At 50.5% G+C, this 27,129-nt stretch overlaps 1 protein-coding gene across 7 annotated transcripts in view; it reads right to left on the reverse strand.

Moving 5' to 3' along the window:
* Nucleotides 1–27,129, reverse strand: part of LOC122542659 (leucine-rich repeat and immunoglobulin-like domain-containing nogo receptor-interacting protein 1) — a 645,371-nt gene that overhangs the window by 376,801 nt on the left and 241,441 nt on the right. The window lies entirely within an intron of this gene.

Below are 27,129 nucleotides of genomic sequence, written 5' to 3' on the forward strand. Positions count from 1 at the left end.
TGTTTCTGTGTGTATGTATCTGTATGTGTCTGTGTGTGAGTACCTATATGTATGTGTGTGTGTGGGTATACATATACACAGTCATGTGGATTCAAGATAGGGTCCGGACAGTGTCAGTTAGGAGAAATTGTTCCCATTTACAAAAAGATGGAGACTGAAAGTTAGAAGTATTTTTTAAATTTACTCATGGGGCATGGGCATCGCTGTCTGGGTCCAGCATTTATCACTCTGTCCCTAGTTGCCCCTTGAGAAGGTGGGGGTAAGCTCCCTTCTTGAACCGCTGCAGTCGATGTGCTGTGGGTAGACTCACAATGCCCTGAGGGAGGGAATTCCAGGATTGTGCCCCAGCGACACTGAAGGAACGGCGATATATTTCCAAGTCAGGATGGTGAATGGCTCGGAGGGTAACTCGCAAGGGGTGGTGTTACCATGTACCTGCTGCCCTTGCCCTTCTAGATGGAAGTGGTTCTGATTTGGAAGGTGCTGTCTGAGGAGTTTTGGTGAATTTCCTCAGTGCATCTTGGAGATGATACACACCGTTGCTAGTGAGTGTTGGTTGTGAGGGAGCGGATCTTTATGGGTGTGGTGTCAATCAAGTGGCTGCTTTGTCCTGGATGGTGTCAAGCTTCTTGAGTGTTGTTGGAGCTGCCCCCATCCAGGGCAAGTGGGGAGTATTCCATCACCCTCCTGACTTGTACCGTGTGGACAGTGTGTTTATGTGGCTAGTGCAGTTCAGCTCCTCATAGAAGGATAATAGAATCTCTACTGTGCAGAAAGAGGCCATTCAGCCCATCACGTCTGCACTGCCCATCCGAAGAGCACCCACCCCAAACTCCCATAACCTTGCATTGGGCTTTTACCCTGGCCAATCTACCCTTACCTGCACTCTTTGGACTGTGGGAGGAAACCCATACAGATACGGGGAGAATGTACAAACTCCACACAGACAGTCGCCCAAGGCTGGAATTGAACCCAGGAACCTGATTTCACTCGTGCTGTGAGGCAGCAGCGCTAACTTCTGACCACTGGTCACTAGTAATGACCAGGATGTTAATAGTGGAGGATTCAGTGATGATAACGTCATTGAATGTTAAGCAGGTCTGTTAATTCCCTCCTACTGGAGATAGACAATGTTTAGTAATTGTGTGGCATGAATTGCCCATGGCAGCCCCAGCCTGGATATTCTCTGGGTCTTGCTGCATTTGGACACAGACCTGCTTCAGTATCTGAGCAGTCGCCAGTGGGGTGCAGAAGCAACATTGGCTCAAGGGTTAGTGCAGGTAAGTGGGGCCAATCAGGCTAGTGTCGCTAATAGTGTCTGTTTTCACAGTACAGACTTGATGGGCCGAACAGCTGTGACACTCAATGATTCTAACATTGTGCAACCATCAGTGAACATCCACTTCTGACCTTATGATGGAGGGAAGGTCATTGATGAAGCAGCTGAAGATGGTGGGGCCTAGCACACTACCCTGAGGGAATCCTGCAGAGCTGTCCTGGAGCTGGGATGACTGACCTTTAATAACCATGACCATCGTCCCATCATTCCTGATGAAGGGCTTTTGCCTGAAATGTCGATTTTCCTGCTCCTCGGATGCTGCCTGACCTGCTGTGCTTTTCCAGCACCACTCTAATCTTGACCCCCCCCCCCCCCCCCCCGTGTGCCAGATATTTCTCCAAACAGCTTTCCCCCTGACTCCCACTAACTCCAGTTTTGTTTGGGCTCTTTGATGCCGCACTCGGTGAACTGTGGCCTTGATGTCAAGGGCTGTCACTCTCACCTCATCCTTTTGTTAAAAGAAACAGCAGAGAACACGAGGGAAAATTTTCTCACGCAACGAGTAGTGAGGGTCTGGAATGTGCTGTCAGAGACTGTGGACGAGGTAGGTTCCCTCCAAGCTTTCAGAAAGGAACTGTGAAATTATCTGAAAAGGATGGATGTGTTGGGCTCTGGGGATAAGGTGACTGAGCAGGACTCGGTGAAATGACCCAGTAGAAAGTTGGCACTGACACACTGGACTGAAACCGTGGATCAAAAGGACTGTATGACAATCACTCTCACTCATCTCTTTCTCCCTGAGTTACACTGCACCAATGTCAGTGCACACAGGGACAGAATGTTAGCCAGGTTTGTACACAGAGCCTTGATCATACCTCCACTCTGACTCAGACTTGGGGAGATCCTACACCCGGTGTCTGTGCCCGGAGGTTGGTGGGTTGAGGAGCACAGAGATATAATTTGCAGTTCCTTCAGCTGCTCAGTCTTCCATGGGTAAGCGACAACCAGCAAGGGTCACAGTTCAAAGGCAACCATTGGGGCAAGGATGGTTTGACCTTTGACTGTAGCCCATCACAGGCCTGAGGTGGAAGTGGAGGGATCCCCAGGCAGTTAACCAAGGCAGTCTGGACCAAGTCTATATCGAAGGTTTAAACATGTTTGAAAACCCCATCAGTTGTTGGAGCGAATTGCTGCAGATGCTGGAACTTGTACTGAAACCAACCAATGCTGGAAATCACAGCAGGTCACGCAGTATCCATGGAGAGTGTGAGAGAGTGAGAGAGAGTGTGAGCTAACGTTTCCACTCTCATCCAGAGCTCTTCACCACTTCACATCAGCTCTGGTGAAGAGTCATCTAGAATTGGAACGTTAGCTCACTCTCAGTTGTTGGGGCAAGTTTGGAGCATGAAGCCACAAAATGTAGGGAGCCCCAGTAAGAACCCATCTCCCACCCTCCCCTCCCCCATGCCCCATCTTCAACCCTCCATCTCCCATCCCCCATCTTATATCCCCCATTCCCCATCTCCCAACCCCTTCATCTCCCAGTTCCCATCCCCATCCCCATCCCCCATCTCCCATTCCCCATTCTCCATCACCCATACCCCATTCCACATCACCCATACCCCATTCCCCATCACTAACCCTGCATCCCCAAACCCCATCTCCCATTCCCCAGCTCCCAGTTCCCATCCCCATCCCCCATCCCCCATTCCCCATCCCACAACCCCCATTCCCCATCTCCCAATTCCCATCCCCATCCCCATTCCCCATTCCCCATCACCCATACCCCATTCCCCATCACTAACGCTCCATCTCCCAACCCTCCATCTCTCAATTCCCATCCCCATCCCCCAACCCCCATTCCCCATCCCCCATTTCCCATTCCACGTCCCCCACCCCTCATCCCCCATTCCCCATCACTAACCCTCCATCTCCCAACCCTCCATCACCCAATTCCCATCCCCTATTCCCCATCTCCATTCCCCATCCCCCATCTCCCATCCCACATCCACATTACCCAGCCCCTAACCCCATCCCCAATCCCCAATCTCCCTCCCCCTTCCCCCATTCCCCTTTCCCCATCCCCATCCACACCCCCATCCCCCATCCCCCACCCCCAACACCCATCTCTCATTCCCCCATTCCCCAATTCCCCCATCCCCCATCTCCCAGTTCCCCCAACCCTGTGCCACTTCAGATGGTTGGTGCCCCAGGATGAGAATGACCCAATGTCTGTACCTGGAGTAGCTGCTGCAGTGCAGACAGGTAGCCAGGAGGTGGCAGTGCCAGGCACAGACCACCCTCCCCAGCAGCTCAACTGATCACATCCGTGTTCCCATGTGTTTCAAAAATAAACGTGATTCAGTAATCATGCTGAACGTACAGTGGCAAGAAATTATAGAGCAGGGCTTTGTTTAGCTGAATCCACTGGTTTATAACACGCAGGAACAATTTTTAAAAATCGTTGACATGGGACATTGACATTGTTGACAGGGTCAGTATTTATTCCCCATCCCTAATTACCCTGGGGGCAGTTAAGAGTCAACCCCATTGCTATGGGACTGGAGTCACATGCAGTGTAGACAGGGTAAGGATGGCAGATTCAATATTAGAGTGGTGCTGGAAAAGCACAGCAGGTCAGGCAGCATGCGAGCAGCAGGAGAATCGATGTTTCAGGCAGGAACCCTTCATCAGGAAGGACGGCAGATTTCCTTCCCTAAAGGAAGTTAATAACCCAACCGTTTCTGTCACGGTTACCATCACTGAAGGAGTTACAGGGTCATAGAGATGTACAGCATGGAAACAGACCCTTCGGTCCAACCCGTCCATGCCGACCAGATATCCCAACCAATCTAGTCCCACCTGCCAGCACCCGGCCCATATCCCTCCAGACCCTTCCTATTCATATACCCATCCAAATGCCTCTTAAATGTTGTAATTGTACCAGCCTCCACCACCTCCTCTGGCAGCTCATTCCATACATGTACCACCCTCTGCGTGAAAAAGTTGCCCCTTAGGTCTCTTTTATATCTTTCCCCTCTCACCCTAAACCTATGCCCTCTAGTTCTGGACTCCCCCACCCCAGGGAAAAGACTTTGTCTATTTATCCTATCCATGCCCCTCATAATTTTGTAAACCTGTATAAGGTCACCCCTCAGCCTCTGACGCTCCAGGGAAAACAGCCCCAGCCTGTTCAGCCTCTCCCTGTAGCTCAAACCCTCCAACCTTTGATCGATCAGATTTATTAGTTGAGGTTAAATTCGAGCACCATGTCAGATTGATATCTGCATGCTGATAGAGTTACCCTCTACTTTAACCAGGCCAGTGACTTATATCACCACCCCCACTTTGCTCTTAGATTCCTTGCCTTGACTAATAAACATTAGCAATTTATTTTTGAAAATGTCCACCTTAAATCACCATGCCACCTGTGGGAATCTGTGTGAATGTCTGCTCATTGACATTGCAGAGTGGGAACATTTAACAGTATCTCTTCACATTAGACATCGCAAACCGCATCACTACAAACTCCTCCACCAAGACTCTGCCCATTTCACCAGCCTGTCCATGGTATCCTGAAGGGTACAGCTAACCTCATTGCTGCCCACTATGATGCCAACTTGGATAGAATCTGTCAACCTGGTTGTGGTGCTCCCTACACTGGAGTCCAGGATGTTGATAAAAATTAGAACAAGCCAAAGCTGACCAATGGAATAAGCACCCTGTGGATCTGGAGCACCCGAGTCCTTGATTGTTTATAAAACAGAGCTGAAAATGTGTTGCTGGAAAAGCGCAGCAGGTCAGGCAGCATCCAAGGAGCAGGAGAATCAAAGTTTCGGGCATGAGCCCTTCCCCTTTAATGTCCCCAAGAAATTTTGAGGGAGCATTGTCAGTGCCAGGCAGAGATACTAGGATGGGTTTTGTAAGTGATCTAAAGGAGGTGGGAGCAACAGAGAGATGGGTGGAACAAATTTCTCTTTGAGGACTGAGGGAGATGTGGAGAGATCAGGAATGAATTTCAGATCTTAGCAAAATTCTGCCGATGTGGGGAATCTAAAATAGTGGCTGAGAGTGCTGGATCCTGTCAGAGAGTCTAGCAGCATCAGTAGAGAGAGAACCTAAGGTAGTGTTTCACATCCGGAATTATAAATGTAACAGGTTTGAGGCAACTACAGAGGCAGGGAAAGAATGGAGGGGATGAGGAACGTACCAGAAGGGAAGATGAGAGAGTGGGGGAGGTAAGTGAGGAAAGGGGGGGCTGATGGTGTAAGGCAATGCAGGCTGGGAAAAGGGCACAGAAAACAGAGTAACAGAGTGTCCCCGGGAGTTGGTAATGACCAAGTCAGAATCACCCCTAATAGAGAGAGGTTCCACATGCAAGAGCAGAAATTCACCACATTCACCAAATGGCTGGGGTTGGGGCTTACACATCCCCTCCCTCACTGTTGATAAAATTGCAGTCAGGTTGGGAATGGGGGGGAGGGGGTGTGGATGGTAGGGGACAGCGCACAGCACATGATATAGCCTCCCTCTGACATGGTCAGGAGGCAAGAGGAGAGGATAGTGGTGGGTTAGTGGACTGCATGGGGAAGTGTTGGCGTGGGGCTCGGGTAAATGTGGCCCTGGATGGAAGTGCTCAGAGCTTACATTGATCAGCACAAACATCCCTTTTTCAAACAGCCTGACAGAAATCCCATCCCAGTAATGCTATCTGAAACAAGCATCTCGTCATTTAAGCTTTAAACTCCAATTCCGAGGCAGTTTGATCCCAGAATATTTACGCAGCTTTTAAAGCCATTGATGGGAGTGCATTTTCTCTGCAACAATGTATCTGAAAATGCATTTATCAAGTTTTAATGATAACCTTTTAGGACATTGCAAGAGCTGAATGATGCCACATTATTCACCAGATTATCTCTGGCTCAGAGACTTGAATCCTGCTTTTCTCACAAAAAGGAGATAATCACCAAAGTCCCAGTCGCCTCTGCGTTCAGGTCGTGCATTGGAAAAACTCATCTTCTCTTGTTTATTTCTAAATTAATTGCTTCTGCTGTAATTGAAACATTATTGGATGTACACTAGTAATGAAAACTCCTCAGTGATGGTACACTTGGGCCCAGGGAACCCAAGCCTTCCAAACAGACTCCAGACTGAAAGCTGAAAGATGTTACATTGCCCTGATGTTGTACAGAGCTCCTTGGGGCCTGAAGTGAGCTATTTACAGAGAATTTTTAAACTGGGAGAGGCAGGTTGTTAGAGCTTACTGAGGTCTCAGTTTGACTAACACATTAAAGCTATGCAGTAGCCCTCAGGAGTTTGAATAAACACTGCCCCAGCACAAACTTCCCTCATTTTCTCTTTTGGTTCAATAAAATTGCTGGTGTTACTGTTTTTTCAGTCTGAGATGGACACGTTTTAGCTGAGCAAAGGTATTAAGGATATGGGTCAAAGGCAGGCAGGTCACAGGCCAGCCTTGATCTTCTACACCAGTGAAGCAGGTTTGAGGGTCTGGTCCTGCTCCCATTCCTTACGTTCCCTGAATGAGGACACCTTCTCTAACCCACTCCATCTCGGGACTGGAACGTATGGCCGAGCCACCACCCCTCAGTGTCCCTCCCTCTGCTCTGACCTTTGCTTTCCCACAACTCAGAAACCCAAATCCAGTCACTAGCTGACTGTCCGACACTGTCACCCCCTGTCTCTTGAGCGAGGGGACCTTGCGAGCGCTGGAGCATGTTCCCGAGTTGACATTGGGATGTTGTTGGCTGATGGCCGTTTCCAGTGTTTGAGCCAAGCCTGTGATGTAGGCTGGTCACCTCTCTTCCTGAGGTCTGACATCTGTGCAGCAAATGAAGTGCCGACACCATATTTATCTTTAATTGTAGGCAGCGATCTCAGTAAATTACATTCAACAAATACTCCCAGTCATCAGACACAAGTGACTCCTGAAAATTATAGGCCGTTTTACCCACTCATCCAATTTGAAGCAAACCTACCCATTACCCATTAACAGAGTGGATCAGCGTCAGGGCTACATCACAGGGATGAGCCTGTTCCTAAATCAGGGCCAAGAGAAGAAGGGAGGGACACTCCTACAATGCCTTCAAACTGTTATATTTTCAACAGCGTCCTCCAGATTTCTCCAATAAAATATTTAATATCAACCCAATAATAAACCTAACCAGTCCCCGCCCTGGGAGGGTTTGTTGGGGACAGTGTAGAGCGAGCTTTACTCTGTATCTAACCCTGTGATGTCCCTGTCCTGGGAGTGTTTGATGGGGACAGTGTAGAGGGAGCTTTACTCTGTATCTAACCCTGTGATGTCCCTGTTCTGGGAGTGTTTGATGGGGACAGTGTAGAGGGAGCTTTACTCTGTATCTAACCCTGTGATGTCCCTGTCCTGGGAGGGTTTGTTGGGGACAGTGTAGAGGGAGCTTTACTCTGTATCTAACCCTGTGATGTCCCTGTCCTGGGAGGGTTTGTTGGGGACAGTGTAGAGGGAGCTTCACTCTGTATCTAACCCTGTGCTGTCCCTGTCCCTGGGAGGGTTTGTTGGGGACAGTGTAGAGAGAGCTTTACTCTGTATCTAACCCTGTGATGTCCCTGTCCTGGGAGGGTTTGTTGGGGACAGTGTAGAGGGAGCTTTACTCTGTATCTAACCCTGTGCTGTCCCTGTCCCTGGGAGGGTTTGTTGGGGACAGTGTAGAGAGGGCTTTACTCTGTATCTAACCCTGTGCTGTCCCTGCCCTGGGAGTGTTTGATGGGGACAGTGTAGAGGAAGCTTTACTCTGTATCTAACCATGTGTTGTCCCTGTCCCTGGGAGTGTTTGATGGGGGACAGTGTAGAGGGAGCTTTACTCTGTATCTAACCTTGTGCGTCCCTGTCCTGGGAGTGTTTGATGGTGATGGTGTAGAGAGAGCTTTACTCTGCATCTAACCTCGTGCTGTCCCTGTCCTGGGAGTGTTTAATGGGGACAGTGTAGAGAGAGCTTTACTCTGTATCTAACCCTGTGCTGTCCCTGTCCCTGGGAGTGTTTGATGGGGGACAGTGTAGAGGGAGCTTTACTCTGTATCTAACCCTGTGCTGTCCCTGTCCTGGGAGTGTTTGATGGGGGACAGTGTAGAAGGAGCTTTACTCTGTATCTAACCTCGTACTGTCCCTGTCCTGGGAGTGTTTGATGGGGACAGTGTAGAGGAAGCTTTACTCTGTATCTAACCATGTGTTGTCCCTGCCCCTGGGAGTGTTTGATGGGGAACAGTGTAGAGGGAGCTTTGCTTTGTACCTAACCACGTGCTGTCCAGGTCCCTGGGAGTGTTTAATGGGGACAGTGTAGAGGGAGCTTTACTCTGTACCTAACCCCGTGCTGTCCCTGCCCTGGGAGTGTTTGACGGGGGACAGTGTAGAGGGACCTTTACTCTGTATCTAACCCTGTGCGTCCCTGTCCTGGGAGTGTTTGATGGGGATAGTGTAGGGAGAGTTTTACTCTGTATCTAATCCTATGCTGTCCCTGTCCTGGGAGTGTTTGATAGTGATGGTGTAGAGAGAGCTTTACTCTGCATCTAACCTCGTGCTGTCCCTGTCCTGGGAATGTTTAATGGGGACAGTGTAGAGGAAGCTTTACTCTGTATCTAACCCTGTGCTGTCCCTGTCCCTGGGAGTGTTTGGTGGGGACAGTGTAGAGGGAGCTTTACTCTGTATCTAACCCTGTGCTGTCCCTGTCCTGGGAGTGTTTGATGAGGGACAGTGTAGAGGGAGCTTTACTCTGTATCTAACCCTGTGCTGTCCCTGTCCCTGGGAGTGTTTGATGGGGGACAGTGTAGAGAGAGCTTTACTCTGTATCTAACCCTGTGCTGTCCCTGTCCCTGGGAGTGTTTGATGGGGGACAGTGTAGAGGGAGCTTTACTCTGTATCTAACCCCGTGCTGTCCCTGTCTTGGGAGTGTTTGATGGGGGACAGTGTAGAGGCAGCTTTACTCTGTATCTAACCCTGTGCTGTCCCTGTCCTGGGAGTGTTTGATGGGGATGGTGTAGAGAGAGCTTTACTCTGTATCTAACCCTGTGCTGTCCCTGTCCCTGGGAGTGTTTGATGGTGGACAGTGTGGAGAGAGCTTTACTCTGTATCTAACCCTGTGCTGTCCCTGTCCCTGGGAGTGTTTGATGGGGGACAGTGTAGAGGGAGCTTTACTCTGTATCTAACCCTGTGCTGTCCCTGTATTGGGAGTGTTTGATGGGGGACAGTGTAGAGGCAGCTTTACTCTGTATCTAACCCTGTGCTGTCCCTGTCCTGGGAGTGTTTGATGGGGATGGTGTAGAGGGAGCTTTACTCTGTATCTAACCCTGTGCTGTCCCTGTCCCTGGGAGTGTTTGATGGGGATGGTGTAGAGGGAGCTTTACTCTGTATCTAACCCTGTGCTGTCCCTGTCCCTGGGAGTGTTTGATGGGGATGGTGTAGAGGGAGCTTTACTCTGTATCTAACCCTGTGCTGTTCCTGTCCCTGGGAGTGTTTGATGGGGATGGTGTAGAGGGAGCTTTACTCTGTATCTAACCCTGTGCTGTTCCTGTCCCTGGGAGTGTTTGATGGGGGAACAGTGTAGAGGGAGCTTTACTCTGTATCTAACCCTGTGCTGTTCCTGTCCTGGGAGTGTTTGATGGGGGGACAGTGTAGAGGGAGCCTTACTGGTGTGAACCTGGGGTAAGATGCTTCACTCTTTTCACATGTTCTCACTGCGTTGGTTCCTCATCTTCAAAAAGCTAATCTCACAGTCAGGAATCAAAGTCAGTCTCCTGAATATTCCACAAAGTCCCATGGTAGGAAGCTATCCCTCACAGCAGGGCCTGGGCTGAGGAATGGTGGTCTAGATTAGAGTGGTGCTGGAAAAGCACAGCATTTCAGGCAGCATCCGAGGAGCAGGAAAATCAATGTTTTGGGCACAAGTCCCATTCCTGATGAAGGGCTTTTGCCCGAAACATTGATTTTCCTGCTTCTCGGATGCTGCCTGAACTGCTGTGCTTTTCCAGCACCACTAATCCAGACTTGGGTTTCCAGCATCTGCAGTCCTCACTTATGCCTGAGGAATGGGGGTACACTGCCAATCCCAGGGGGAGCTCTCGGAGGGGAGCAGCACATTCAGCTGCACCACAGCCACCAGCTGGATGGATGCTTGGTCACTCGAGCGTGCTCTGTTACTCCATTCAGCTCATGGCTGGTCAGGCGTTGGCCTCAACTCTACTGTCTTACCTATAACCCTCAGTCCCCAACCCCCCCAACCCCCTCCACCAGGTCGACTCAATGAGCTGCTGGGGAAGAGAATTCCAAATATTAACAACTCTCCTGCAGAAAGGCAGTGCCTCCTTATCTTGGTTTTAAACAGCTGACCGTCATTCTGGAGCTGTTGTAGGTGAAACAGCCTCTCAGTAAGCATTGTGTGAAGCCACGTGCGACGATGCTGTTCCTTTAACAAGGTGGTGTTGCCCTTGGTTTTTCTTCAGAGAGGTTGTTAAAGACACAGGCTCTGGAAACTTTAAGTTGAAGGGTTTTAGGGCCAGTTTGATTATAGCTAACAGATACTGCCTCAGGGAAAAGGCTTTCCAGTTTTAAAAAAGCACTTGTACAATGAAAAGGGAGTGGCCAATTCTCACAGTTCAGCTTTTATCTGATTTGGTTGGTTTGGTTTGGGTCGGTTTGAGTTGGTTTGGTTTGGTTTGGTTTGGTTTGGTTTGGTTTGAGTTGGTTTGGTTTGGTTTGGTTTGGTTCGGTTCGGTTCGGTTCGGTTTGGTTTGGTTTGGATTGGTTTGGATTGGTTTGGTTTGGTTTGGTTTGGTTTGGTTTGGATTGGTTTGGTTTGGTTTGGTTTGGTTTGGTTTGAGTTGGTTTGGTTTGGTTTGGTTTGGTTTGGTTTGGTTTGAGTTGGTTTGGTTTGGTTTGGTTTGGTTTGGTTTGAGTTGGTTTGGTTTGGTTTGGTTTGAGTTGGTTTGGTTTGGTTTGGTTTGGTTTGGTTTGGTTTGGTTTGAGTTGGTTTGGTTCGGTTCGGTTCGGTTCGGTTTGGATTGGTTTGGATTGGTTTTGGTTTGGATTGGTTTGGTTTGGTTTGGTTTGGATTGGTTTGGTTTGGTTTGGTTTGGTTTGGTTTGGTTTGGATTGGTTTGGTTTGGTTTGGTTTGGTTTGGTTTGGTTTGGTTTGGATTGGATTGGTTTGGTTTGGTTTGGTTTGGATTGGTTTGGATTGGTTTGGATTGGTTTGGTTTGGTTTGGTTTGGTTTGGTTTGGATTGGTTTGGTTTGGTTTGGTTTGGTTTGGTTTGGTTTGGATTGGTTTGGTTTGGTTTGGTTTGGTTTGGATTGGTTTGGTTTGGTTTGGTTTGGTTTGGGTCGGTTTGGTTTGGTTTGGTTTGGTTTTGTTTGGTTTGAGTTGGTTTGGTTTGGTTTGGTTTGGTTTGGTTTGGTTTGGTTTGGTTTGGATTGGTTTGGTTTGGTTTGGTTTGGTTTGGTTTGGATTGGTTTGGTTTGGTTTGGTTTGGTTTGGGTCGGTTTGGTTTGGTTTGGTTTGGTTTTGTTTAGTTTGAGTTGGTTTGGTTTGGTTTGGTTTGGTTTGGTTTGGTTTGGTTTGATTTGGTTTGGGTCGGTTTGGTTTGGTTTGATTATTCACTGAAATCAGTCAGTCAGTTGTGAAGCTGCTGGACCCGAAGAAGCAGGGCCATGTTGGTCCTCTCTCTCTCTGACATCTCTCCTGTAAGGCCCTGGGTTTGATTTTACCTTTTGTGCCAAGGGGTGTTTATGGGGATTGTTGCAAATTTTGGAACAACATCATTAAATTGGGATAATGTGTTGGGTTTTCCGATAGGTTACTAAGTTATTCTGTATTCTGTTTTCGATTGTTGGTGCTTCATTCGGGAATCTTATAAATAAATTCTGTTTTGTTTGAAACCGAGTGGTTTGAGCAGCTGCATCCCTCCTGGAATATTGGCGTTACACCTGCTTAAGACAACCAACAACGTTAGGGCCTGGGCTATCTTCTTGAAATGTTCTGACGGGGTCTGGCCTGGTCCCTAACACCTATCAGAATTCGTTATGTTTTAATAAGATTGGGAGCAATTCATTCTCTCAGAGGGTCATGGATCTGTACAACTCACAGCCCCAGAGTGTGGTGGCTGCTGGGCCATTGAGTCAATTTGAGGAGGAGGCCGACAGACAGATGTTTAAATAGTGATGGGATTGGAGGGTTATGGAGAATGGGGCAGGAAGCTGTAGTTGAAGCTGAGTGGAGATCAGCCATGAGTGTATTGAATCTTGGAGCAGGCCTGAGGCCTGACTGACCTCTCTTGCTTGTATGTTCCTACAATCATCTCTTGTCCTTCTCAGCTTGAATGAGTACATGCCCAACCCACTCAAAATTCTGCTGGAAGACTGGGCCTCCCCTCCAAGAAGTCCTGAGGGGATATCTACAGTTAGTGCGAGTTGATCTCTGTTGCTCCTTTATCCAGCTACACCTGGAGGGGGGGATCCCCTGCTCAACCACTCAGCCTCGGTGTGGCTTCATATCCTATCTCTCTGACATTGAGTGAATGGCCACGTGACTCTCACAGTGTCTATGTCACAGCCTCTCCCGGCACTAAATGACTTTTACCTTATCTCTGCTGTTCAGGCCTGAGCTCACTGTCAAGTGAGAGAGGTCTGTACCCACTGTGACTAAATCACCAAGCGTCTAACAATATCAATGCAACACACACTGTACGCCTCAATTAGTCTTACAAAACATAATTAATGAGGATGAGAAAAACCACAGCATCAACCCTCACTTGTAACCGTGGTAACAGACTTGCCGTCTTATTCTCAGCAACAAAATAAATTGTAATTGAAAAAGTGAAGCCACTTAATGAAAATTACAGTCTGAAGGAGTTTTATTCTTTCTTCAATGAACCTGCCAGTTAATACGTACAATCTTGGCCCAGCCTTGCGTCGGCACCAGGAGAGTTCCGCTGTTTCAAAATGGCAAGACTGCTTCAGAAAGGTTCCCCGGCATCTTCCTCCTCAAGCCAGGCTCTGGGCTGCCCGTAGGCACTGACCGGATCCTCACCGCTCCTCCTCCTGGTTATGGGGCCTCCTCGTCAGCCCGGGCCAGGCCCCAACCACAGCACAGAGTCTGTCTACTATTTGCCCCTCTCAAAACACTTTGCAAAACCATCTATGAATCGCACACACAATACAACTGCAGCTCACCACTAGCTTCCTGGGGCCGTTAGGGAGAGGTGATAAATGCTGACATTGCGTTACCATCACCCTCCTTCATTTCAATTTTATTTATTCACAGGACCAGGATGTGGCTGGCTAGACCAGCACTTATTGCCCATCCCTAATTGCCCAGATTTCAGTACAGGGTGAGCCACATTGACTGTGGGTCTGGAGTCACGTGTAGGCCAGACCAGGTAAGGATGGCAGTTTCCTTCCCTTAAGGACATTAGTGACCAGGATGGAGTCTTTCCAACAATTGACAGTGGATGCAAAGTCATCATTAGACTCTTAATTCCAGATTTTAAAAAAAAGAATTTAATTCAAATTGCACCCATCTGCCATGGCAGGGTTCAGACCTGGGTCCCCAACACATCACCCAGCTGTCTGGGTTAACAATCCAGGGATAGAACCACGACCCCATCACCTCCCCCTTTCTCACCTGGTGGGAAGGCCCAGAGTATCGAGGGGAGGGTTCGGGGGAATCTATGACCACACATGTTGCCAGCATTCTCCCTTAAAGCTGTATCCACCATCTAGTATACTGCAGCACACTGGAGCACACTGCAGTGCACTGGAGCACACTGCAGTGCACTGGAGCACACTGCAGTGCACTGGAGCACACTGCAGTGCACTGGGGCACACTGGAGCACACTGGAGCACACTGCAGCACATTGGAGCACACTGCAGTGCATTGGAGCACATTGTAGTACACTGCAGCACACTGCAGCACACTGGAATACACTGCAGCACATTGCAGCGCACTGGAGCACAGTCGAGCACACTGGAGCACATTGGATCACACTGCAGCGCACTGGAGCACACTGCAGCACATTGGAACACGTTGGAGCACATTGGAGCACACTGGAGTACACTGCAGCACATTGTAGTACACTGCAGCACACAGGAGTACACAGCAGCACACTGCAGCACACTGGAGCGCACTCGAGCACACTGGAGCACACTGCAGCACACTGCAGCACATTGTAGTACACTGCAGCACACTGGAGTACACAGCAGTACACTGCAGCACACTGGAGCGCACTCGAGCACACTGGAGCACATTGGAGTACACTGCAGCACACTGCAGCACATTGGAACACACTGGAGAACAGTGCAGCACACTGGTGCACACTGGAGCACACTGGAGTACACTGCAGCACACACTGGAGCACACTGCAGCACACTGGAGTACACTGCAGCACACACTGGAGCACACTGCAGCACACTGCAGCACATTGGAGCACACTGGAATACACTGCAGCACACTGCAGCACATTGGAGCACACTGCAGCACATTGGAGCACACTGCAGCACACTGCAGCATATTGGAGCACACTGGAGTACACTGCAGAACACTGCAGCACATTGGAGCACACTGCAGCACACTGCACCACATTGAAGCACATTGGAGTACACTGCAGCACACTGGAGTACACTGCAGAACACTGCAGCACATTGGAGCACACTGCAGAACACTGCAGCACATTGGAGCACACTGCAGCACACTGCAGCACATTGGAGCACATTGGAGTGCACTGCAGCACACTCGAGCACACTGGAGCACATTGGAGCACACTGGAGAACATTGCAGCACACTGCAGCACATTGGAGCACACTGCAGAACACTGCAGCACATTGGAGCACACTGCAGCACACTGCAGCACATTGGAGCACATTGGAGTGCACTGCAGCACACTCGAGCACACTGCAGCATATTGGAGCACACTGGAGTACACTGCAGCACACTGCAGCACACTGGAGCACACTGCAGCACACTGCAGCATATTGGAGCACACTGGAGTACACTGCAGAACACTGCAGCACACTGCAGCACACTGGAGCACACTGCAGCACATTGGAGCACACTGCAGCACATTGGAGCACACTGCAGCACACTGGAGTACACTGCAGCACATTGGAGCACACTGCAGCACACTGCAGCACATTGGAGCACACTGGAGTACACTGCAGAACACTGCAGCACACTGCAGCACACTGGTGCACATTGCAGCACACTGGAGTACACTGCAGCACACTGCAGCACACTGCAGCACATTGGAGCACACTGGAGTACACTGCAGCACACTGCAGCACATTGGAGCACACTGCAGCACATTGGAGCACACTGCAGCACACTGCAGCATATTAGAGCACATTGGAGCACACTAGAGTGCACTGCAGCACACTGCAGCACACTGCAGCACACTGCAGCATATTGGAGCACACTGGAGTACACTGCAGAACACTGCAGCACACTGCAGCACATTGGAGCACACTGCAGCACATTGGAGCACATTGGAGCACACAGGAGTACACTGCAGCACACTGCAGCACATTGGAGCACACTGCAGCACACTGCAGCACATTGGAGCACACTGGAGTACACTGCAGCACACTGCAGCACATTGGAGCACACTGCAGCACATTGGAGCACACTGGAGTACACTGCAGAACACTGCAGCACATTGGAGCACACTGCAGCACACTGCAGCACACTGGAGTGCACTCGAGCACACTGGAGCACATTGGAGTACACTGCAGCACACTGCAGCGCATTGGAACACACTGGAGTACACTGCAGCACACTGCAGCACATTGGAGCACACTGCAGCACACTGCAGCACACTGGAGTACACTGGAGCACACTGCAGCACACTGCAGCACATTGGAGTACACTGGAGTACACTGCAGCACACTGCAGCACATTGGAGCACACTGCAGCACACTGCAGCACATTGGAGCACACTGGAGTACACTGCAGCACACTGCAGCACATTGGAGCACACTGCAGCACACTGCAGCACATTGGAGTACACTGCAGCACACTGCAGTACATTGGAGCACACTGGAGTACACTGCAGCACATTGGAGCACATTGGAATACACTGCAGCACACTGCAGTACATTGGAGCACACTGGAGTACACTGCAGCACACTGCAGCACATTGGAGCACACTGCAGCACACTGGAGTACACTGCAGCACACTGCAGTACATTGGAGCACACTGGAGTACACTGCAGCACACTGCAGCACATTGGAGCACACTGCAGCACACTGGAGTACACTGCAGCACACTGCAGCACATTGGAGTACACTGCAGCACACTGCAGCACATTGGAGGACACTGCAGCACACTGGAGTACACTGCAGCACACTGCAGCACACTGGAGTACACTGCAGCACACTGCAGCACATTGGAGTACACTGCAGCACACTGCAGTACATTGGAGCACACTGGAGTACACTGCAGCACACTGCAACACACTGGAGTACACTGCAGCACACTGCAGCACATTGGAGTACACTGCAGCACACTGCAGTACATTGGAGCACACTGGAGCACACTGCAGCACATTGGAGCACACTGCAGCACACTGCAGCACATTGGAGTACACTGCAGCACACTGCAGCACACTGGAGTACACTGCAGCACACTGCAGCACATTGGAGTACACTGCAGCACACTGCAGCACATTGGAGCACACTGCAGCACACTGGAGTACACTGCAGCACACTGCAACACACTGGAGTACACTGCAGCACACTGCAGCACATTGGAGTACACTGCAGCACACTGCAGTACATTGGAGCACACTGGAGTACACTGCAGCACACTGGAGTACACTGCAGCACACTGGAGCATACTGCAGCACATCGGAGTACATTGGAGTACACTGCAGCACACTGCAGCACATTGGAGCACACCGCAGCACACTGCAGCACATTGGAGTACACTGCAGCACACTGGAGCACACCGCAGCACACTGCAGCACATTGGAGTACACTGCAGCACACTGGAGCACATTGGAGTACACTGCAGCACACTGCAGCATATTGGAGCACATTGCAGCACTCTGCAGCACATTGGAGCACATTTGAGCACACTGCAGCACACGGCAGCACACTGGAGCGCACTCGAGCACATTGGAGCACATTGGAGCACACTGGAGCCTATGGCAGCACACTGCAGCACATTGGAGTACACTGCAGAACACTGCAGCACATTGGAGTACACTGCAGCACATTGGAGCACACTGGAGTACACTGCAGAACACTGCAGCACATTGGAGCACACTGCAGCACACTGCAGCACATTGGAGCACATTGGAGTGCACTGCAGCACACTGCAGCACACTGGAGTACACTGCGGCACACTGCAGCACACTGGAGTACACTGCAGCACACTGCAGCACATTGGAGCACACTGCAGCACATTGGAGCACACTGCAGCACACTGCAGCACACTGGAGTACACTGCGGCACACTGCAGCACACTGGAGTACACTGCAGCACATTGGAGCACACTGCAGCACATTGGAGCACACTGCAGCACACTGGAGTACACTGCAGCACATTGGAGCACACTGCAGCACACTGCAGCACATTGGAGCACACTGGAGTACACTGCAGCACACTGCAGCACACTGGAGTACACTGCAGCACACTGGAGCACACTGCAGCACATCGGAGTACATTGCAGTACACTGCAGCACACTGGAGTACACTGCAGCACATTGGAGCACACTGGAGTACACTGCAGCACATTGGAGCACACTGGAGTACACTGCAGCACACTGCAGCACACTGGAGTACACTGCAGCACATTGGAGCACACTGGAGTACACTGCAGCACACTGCAGCACACTGCAGCACACTGGAGTACACTGCAGCACACTGGAGCACACCGCAGCACACTGGAGTACACTGCAGCACATTGGAGCACACTGCAGCACATTGGAGCACACTGGAGTACACTGCAGCACACTGGAGCACACTGCAGCACACCGCAGCACATTGGAGCACACTGCAGTACACTGCAGCACATTGGAGCACACTGCAGCACACTGCAGCACATTGGAGCACACTGGAGTACACTACAGCACACTGCAGCACACTGGAGTACACTGCAGCACACTGGAGCACACTGCAGCACATCGGAGTACATTGGAGTACACTGCAGCGCACTGCAGCATGCTGGAGCACACTGCAACACACTGCAGCACGCTGGAGCACATTGGAGTACACTGCAGCAAACTGCACCACATTGAAGCACATTGGAGCACACTGCAGCACACTGCAGCACATTGGAGTGCACTGCAGCACACTGGAGTACACTGCGGCACACTGTAGCACACTGGAGTATACTGGAGCACATTGGAGTACACTGCAGCACACTGGAGCACACTGCAGCACACTGGAGTACACTGCAGCACACTGGAGTACACTGCAGCACACTGGAGCATACTACAGCACATCGGAGTACGTTGCAGTACACTGCAGCACATTGGAGCACACTGCAGCACACTGCAGCACATTGGAGTACACTGCAGCACACTGCAGCACATTGGAGCACACTGGAGTACACTGCAGCACACTGGAGCACATTGGAGTGCACTGCAGCACATTGGGGTACACTGCAGCGCACTGGAGCCCATTGGAGTGCACTGCAGCACATTAGAGTAGTTGCAGCACACTGCAGCACACTAGGGTACACTGCAGCACACTGCAGCACATTGGAGTACACTGCAGCACACTGCAGCACATTGGAGCACACTGGGGTACACTGCAGCACACTACAGCACACTGCAGCACATTGGAGTACACTGCAGCACATTGGAGCACACTGCAGCACATTGGAGCTCACTGCAGCACATTGGAGCACACTGCAACACACTGCAGCACATTGGAGCACACTGCAGCACACTACAGCACATTTGAGCACATTGGAGTACACTGCAGCACATTTGAGCACACTGCAACACACTGCAGCACATTGGAGCACATTGGAGTACACTGCAGCACACTGCAGCACATTGGAGCACATTGGAGTACACTGCAGCACACTGCAGCACATTGGAGCACATTGGAGTGCACTGCAGCACACTGCAGCACATTGGAGCACATTGGAGTACACTGCAGCACATTGGAGCACACTGCAGCACACTGCAGCACATTGGGGCACATTGGAGTACACTGCAGCACACTGCAGCACATTGGAGCACATTGGAGTGCACTGCAGCACACTGCAGCACATTGGAGCACATTGGAGTACACTGCAGCACATTGGAGCACACTGCAGCACACTGCAGCACATTGGAGCACATTGGAGTACACTGCAGCACATTGGAGCACATTGGAGCACACTGCAGCACACTGCAGCACATTGGAGCACACTGCAGCACATTGGAGCACATTGGAGTGCACTGCAGCACACTGCAGCACACTGCAGCACATTGGAGCACACTGCAGCACACTGCAGCACATTGGAGCACACTGCAGCACATTGGAGCACATTGGAGTGCACTGCAGCACACTGCAGCACACTGCAGCACATTGGAGCACATTGGAGTGCACTGCAGCACACTGCAGCACACTGCAGCACATTGGAGCACACTGCAGCACACTGCAGCACATTGGAGCACACTGGAGTACACTACAGCACACTGCAGCACACTGGAGTACACTGCAGCACACTGGAGCACACTGCAGCACATCGGAGTACATTGGAGTACACTGCAGCGCACTGCAGCACGCTGGAGCACACTGCAACACACTGCAGCACGCTGGAGCACATTGGAGTACACTGCAACACACTGCAGCACGCTGGAGCACATTGGAGTACACTGCAGCAAACTGCACCACATTGAAGCACATTGGAGCACACTGCAGCACACTGCAGCACATTGGAGTGCACTGCAGCACACTGGAGTACACTGCGGCACACTGTAGCACACTGGAGTATACTGGAGCACATTGGAGTACACTGCAGCACACTGGAGCACACTGCAGCACACTGGAGTACACTGCAGCACACTGGAGCATACTACAGCACATCGGAGTACGTTGCAGTACACTGCAGCACATTGGAGCACACTGCAGCACACTGCAGCACATTGGAGTACACTGCAGCACACTGCAGCACATTGGAGCACACTGGAGTACACTGCAGCACACTGGAGCACATTGGAGTGCACTGCAGCACATTGGAGTACACTGCAGCGCACTGGAGCCCATTGGAGTGCACTGCAGCACATTGGAGTAGTTGCAGCACACTGCAGCACACTAGGGTACACTGCAGCACACTGCAGCACATTGGAGTACACTGCAGCACACTGCAGCACATTGGAGCACACTGGGGTACACTGCAGCACACTACAGCACACTGCAGCACATTGGAGTACACTGCAGCACATTGGAGCACACTGCAGCACATTGGAGCTCACTGCAGCACATTGGAGCACACTGCAACACACTGCAGCACATTGGAGCACACTGCAGCACACTACAGCACATTTGAGCACATTGGAGTACACTGCAGCACATTTGAGCACACTGCAACACACTGCAGCACATTGGAGCACATTGGAGTACACTGCAGCACACTGCAGCACATTGGAGCACATTGGAGTACACTGCAGCACACTGCAGCACATTGGAGCACATTGGAGTACACTGCAGCACATTGGAGCACACTGCAGCACACTGCAGCACATTGGGGCACATTGGAGTACACTGCAGCACACTGCAGCACATTGGAGCACATTGGAGTGCACTGCAGCACACTGCAGCACATTGGAGCACATTGGAGTACACTGCAGCACATTGGAGCACACTGCAGCACACTGCAGCACATTGGAGCACATTGGAGTACACTGCAGCACACTGCAGCACACTGGAGCACATTGGAGTACACTGGAGCACACTGCAGCACATTGGAGCACACTGCAACACACTGCAGCACATTGGAGCACATTGGAGTACACTGGAGCACACTGCAGCACATTGGAGCACACTGCAACACACTGCAGCACATTGGAGCACACTAGAGTGCACTGCAGCACATTGGAGCACACTGCAGCACACTGCAGCACATTGGAGCACATTGGAGCACACTGCAGCACACTGCAGCACATTGGAGCACATTGGAGTACACTGCAGCACACTGCAGCACATTGGAGCACATTGGAGTACACTGCAGCACATTGGAGCACACTGCAGCACACTGCAGCACATTGGAGCACATTGGAGTACACTGCAGCACACTGGAGCACATTGGAGTACACTGGAGCACACTGCAGCACATTGGAGCACACTGCAACACACTGCAGGACATTGGAGCACATTGGAGTACACTGGAGCACACTGCAGCACATTGGAGCACACTGCAACACACTGCAGCACATTGGAGCACATTGGAGTACACTGGAGCACACTGCAGCACATTGGAGCACACTGCAACACACTGCAGCACATTGGAGCACACTGGAGTGCACTGCAGCACACTGCAGCACACTGGAGCACACTGGAGCACATTGGAGTGCACTGCAGCACATTGGAGTACACTGCAGTGCACTGGAGCCCATTGGAGTGCACTGCAGCACATTGGAGTACACTGCAGCGCACTGGAGCCCATTGGAGTGCACTGCAGCACATTGGAGTACGTTGCAGCACACTGCAGCACACTAGGGTACACTGCAGCACATTGGAGTACACTGCAGCGCACTGGAGCCCATTGGAGTGCACTGCAGCACATTGGAGTACGTTGCAGCACACTGCAGCACACTAGGGTACACTACAGCACATTGGAGCACACTGGAGTACACTACAGCACATTGGAGCACACTGGAGTACACCACAGCACACTGGAGTACACTGCAGCACACTGCAGCACACTGGAGTACACTGGAGCACACTGGAGCACATTGGAGTACACTGCAGCACACTGGAGTATACTGCAGCACACTGGAGCACACTGCAGCACACTGGAGTATACTGCAGCACCCTGCAGCACACTGGAGTACACTGCAGCGCACTGGAGTGCACTGGGGCACATTGGAGTACACTGCAGCACATTGGAGCACACTGCAGCACACTGCAGCGCACTGGAGCACACTGCAGCACATTGGAGCACACTGGAGCACACTGCAGCACATTGGAGCACACTGCAGCACACTGCAGCACACTGCAGCACATTGGAGCACACTGCAGCACACTGCAGCACACTGGAGTACACTGCAGCGCACTGGAGTGCACTGGGGCACATTGGAGTACACGGCAGCTCATTGGAGCACACTGCAGCGCACTGGAGCACACTGCAGCACATTGGAGCACACTGGAGCACACTGCAGCACACTGCAGCACATTGGAGCACACTGCAGCACACTGCAGCACACTGGAGTACACTGCAGCGCACTTGAGTGCACTGGGGCACATTGGAGTACACTGCAGCTCATTGGAGCACACTGCAGCACACTGGAGTACACTGCAGCACATTGGAGCACACTGGAGCACACTGCAGCACATTGGAGCACACTGGAGCACACTGCAGCACACTGCAGCACATTGGAGCACACTGGAGCACACTGCAGCACATTGGAGCACACTGCAGCACACTGCAGCACATTGGAGCACACTGCAGCACACTGGAGCACACTGCAGCACACTGCAGCACACTGGAGCCCAGTGGTGAGAGTTATCCACTGTTTCAGCAGTGACTCCCACAGCCACCTGCAAGCATCTGCCAGTCTGAGTAACACCGGTTAGTGCTCCCCTTCCCTTTACCCAACACTCCCTGCAATACTCTGCTTTCTGCCGTGTAGCTGAGACATAGCTAACTCATCAGCTATCAGGGTCAGCTCGTTTCAATTGTAAGGGGAGTATTCACAATCGTACAGCACAGGGTAAGGCATTTGGCCCATCATGTGTGTACTAGCTCTTTGAAAGCTATCCAATTCATTCCATTTCCCCACAAGTTTCCCCTCAGAGTGGGTAATCCATTTCTTTATGAATGTGCCTGATGCTGCTCTGACTAACCTTTCAGGATGTGTAAGAATGAGTTACACAGCTCACTTTAGGCTTTGATGAAAACCAGAATTTCATGGTGAAGAAGGAACTTACATGATGTGGAGGGTCACTGGGCGCTGCTGGGTGTTTGTGCTGTAACACAGCAAGCCCAGTGACTGGGTTTGGCTGCTCATTAGGAATGAAGGGTTTGTAACCATTCACTGTCCCTTGCTCAGCGTCATGACCACACACACCAGCAGGTCGTCAAGCTGCTCTGGAAACCACCCCGACACCAGAAGCTCGCACTTGGACCCTGTTTCGATTTTAAATGCTCCAATTTGAAAATAACCAGGAGCATTATACTTTAAACAAGACCAAAGGGTAGCCTGAAAAAGTGTCACTGCACCCGAAACGTTAACTCTCATTTCTCTCCAATGATGCTAGCAGACCTGCTGAGCTTTTCCAACAATTTCTGTTTTTGTATTGGCTTCCAAAGTGTAGTTTGTTGCTGAACCGTTACATAGTGTTCCTCTAATAGAGCGTGATAAGATTATTCACCAAAATTCAGGTCCAGACATTAAAAGTACGCACAGATAAAGTTTACGGATGAAGATTAAAGTGAGGTCAGTCTCTCATATTGTAGCAGGACCCAGGGTTCTTCAGACCCTTTCTAAAGTGAAGATGTTTAAACTTTAGAGTGAGATTTTTCTCTGGATAAACAGCTGGGGTTTGCTCGCTCAGGTAGACAGACAGGAGTGACGGGCAGTTCCTTAGTGTCAGTCGTCTGTCTCTGTTTAAGCTGCTTCAGTACAACAGGTCTTCCCCTGTACCCATGGGGAGAGGCAGCTGCAGTATTAATCTTTAGCCAGTTGTCTCACTGTCTCCACATGGTTCCCTTGAGATCCCCACAAAAAAGGGCTAGTCACAGACAAACTTTTATACAGTTCCAAATGTTTAAAACAGCCTGCCATGCCAAACAGAATCCTGTTCCCATGTGGACAAGCCCAAGGTGGTTGACTTTTTAACGTCAGCCATTAGAGTGGCTTCCATCTCTGTTCTGGTTTTTTGGAGGCCACTCACGTCTCGATGGGTCTGATTGTCGCAGAGTTTCTGTTTCCTGAGTTTTAACAGCCACTTGCGATTCTTCCTGAGAGAAATACAGTCTGTTCTCAAGTGCAGCTCAATCCGCAAGAGATGTCACTTGGCCCTGGGGGTGATTTGGTGAGGCTCCTGCGATAACTCCCCAGAGGCCGGTATCCCTTTATTTACACACAGAGGGTCCGTGAAACTGACCCAGCCCCCTCAGAGCCAGGTCCCAGAGTGAACAGAACTCCTGATACTCCTGTTTCTATCTGTCAGCCAGGGCTCCCTGATTGGTTAACAGACCCAATCCAGGAACTCATATTCTGAGGTCCAGCTAGCTGACCTTGTTACAATTACTACTGTTTCTATTATCCATTTTAACGATAGGTTTAATATAATCAACACAAAATAGAGATAATATTAGAACTAACTCGGTGTGATCCTGGGCTGCAGTAAGTTGGGGTGGGGTTCCAGTGATAACCTGGACCCATAGATTACTCAGTTACAATTCATGGTCAAAAGCTGTTGACTTGCACATTGTGAACTTTATCGACTTTTCCAAGGATGATGTAAATCATTTATTTTATAGCTGTGGGTGATGTGTCACTTGTTAAAGGGAGCCCTAACCCTAACTCATCCACAGCCTGCTGGGCTGGGGGAAATGTCTTCGATTCTAACAGATTATGGAAACACAAATGAATGGGAGATCAGTCGGTCGCAAGAGTGAGTTGTACAGACAGCTCGAAAATCAAAAGACACAGCTCTGCTCTGGCAAAACAGCACTGCGTCTCTCTCCAACAGGCAACACACTCATTAACTGAACAAACAGCAGCCAGAACGCTCAGTGCCCTGGGTCTAACCATCGCCGGCTGTATTCAGCACTCAACAACAGCTGAATTCTGGGATGATAGACACAAGGAAGAGAATTATCTGCTCATTATTTCGCAAAAACAACCCCAATGAGACCATTAACTGTGTCACCATCAGCACTGGGAGGTCAGCTCCCAAAGTCTGGAGCTCTGTCTGGACAACAACAACTTACATTTGTAAAGCAACCCTTTACTGGAGGCAAATATCCCCAAAGCACAATGCAGGTTCATTAATCAGGTCAGAAACTGACACGGAGAAACAAAAGAGCAATGTGAGGAAGGGTGGTTAGGAGTTTGACAAAAGAGGAGCTTCGGGGTCCCCAGCCCAATATCTGACCCAGTTGGTCGATGGGGATTTGACAGGAATAAACTGCCCCCTTGTTCCTCCAGGAAGGCCAGTGACTCCCCATGAATCTAGCCAGGCCTCTGGGCAGCATCCTAGCAGGGCCCAAGTGACGGCAGCTCATGGGTGAGATGTCGATGAGCCCCACCTTGACATCAAGATGACCTGACTCCAACTGTGTGACACAGTGGGTTTCTCAACAGAGAGTGGAGCTACCTGTTCAGGGCCATTACTGCCTGGGAAACACCCCGTCAACTCAGCTCACACCTTACTTCAAAAAGTGACACCGAGCACCAACATCTGTGGGCACGCTCCAAGGGCAATGGACACACACACAGCTCACACCCAATGATGCATCTGTCTAAAATGTCAAACATCTTTAATTCAGGTCAAAGTCTTTAATTCAGGCCTTAGTCTATTATTCCTCATCCAGCAGATTTCAGACTGGAGGCCTGTGACCAGTGGAGTGCTAGAAGGATCGGTGCTGGGTCCACTAGATTAGATTAGATTACTTACAGTGTGGAAACAGGCCCTTTGGCCCAACAAGTCCATGCCGACCCGCCGAAGCGTAACCCACCCATACCCCTACATTTACCCCTTACCTAACACTACGGGCAATTTAGCATGACCAATTCACCTGACTTGCACATCTTTGGACTGTGGGAGGAAACCGGAGCACCCGGAGGAAACCCACGCAGACACGGGGAGAACGTGCAAACTCCACACAGTCAGTCGCCTGAGGCGGGAATTGAACCCGGGTCTCTGGCGCTGCGAGGCAGCAGTGCTAACCACTGTGCCACCGTGCCATCACTTACATAAATGATTTGGGTGCAAGCATAAGAGGTACAGTTAGTAAGTTTGCAGATGACACGAAAATTGGAGATGTAGTGGACAGCGAAGAGGGTTACCTCAGATTACAACAGGATCTGGACCAGATGGGCCAATGGGCTGAGAAGTGGCAGATGGAGTTTAATTCAGATAAATGCGAGGTGCAGCATTTTGGGAAAGCAAATCTTAGCAGGACTTATACACTTAATGGTAAGGTCTTAGGGAGTGTTGCTGAACAAAGAGACCTTGGAGTGCAGGTTCATAGCTCTTTGAAAGTGGAGTCGCAGGTAGATAGGATAGTGAAGAAGGCGTTTGGTATGCTTTCCTTTATTGGTCAGAGTATTGAGTACAGGAGTTGGGAGGTCATGTTGTGGCTGTACAGGACATTGGTTAGGCCACTGTTGGCATATTGCATGCAATTCTGGTCTCCTTCCTATTGGAAAGATGCTGTGAAACTTGAAAGGGTTCAGAAAGATTTACAAGGATGTTGCCAGGGTTGGAGGATTTGAGCTATAGGGAGAGGCTGAATAGGCTGGGGCTGTTTTCCCTGGAGCGTCGGAGGCTGAGGAGTGACCTTATAGAGGTTTTCAAAATTATGAGGGGCATGAATAGGGTAAATAGACAAAATCTTTTCCCTGGGGTCGGGGAGTCCAGAACTAGAGGGCATAGGTTTAGGGTGAGAGGGGAAAGATATAAAAGAGACCTAAGGGACAAC

The sequence above is a fragment of the Chiloscyllium plagiosum genome, unplaced genomic scaffold, assembly GCF_037043375.1.
Source record: "Chiloscyllium plagiosum isolate Xiang-an unplaced genomic scaffold, Cpla_swu_hap1 HiC_scaffold_42, whole genome shotgun sequence".
Lineage (NCBI taxonomy): Eukaryota > Metazoa > Chordata > Chondrichthyes > Orectolobiformes > Hemiscylliidae > Chiloscyllium > Chiloscyllium plagiosum.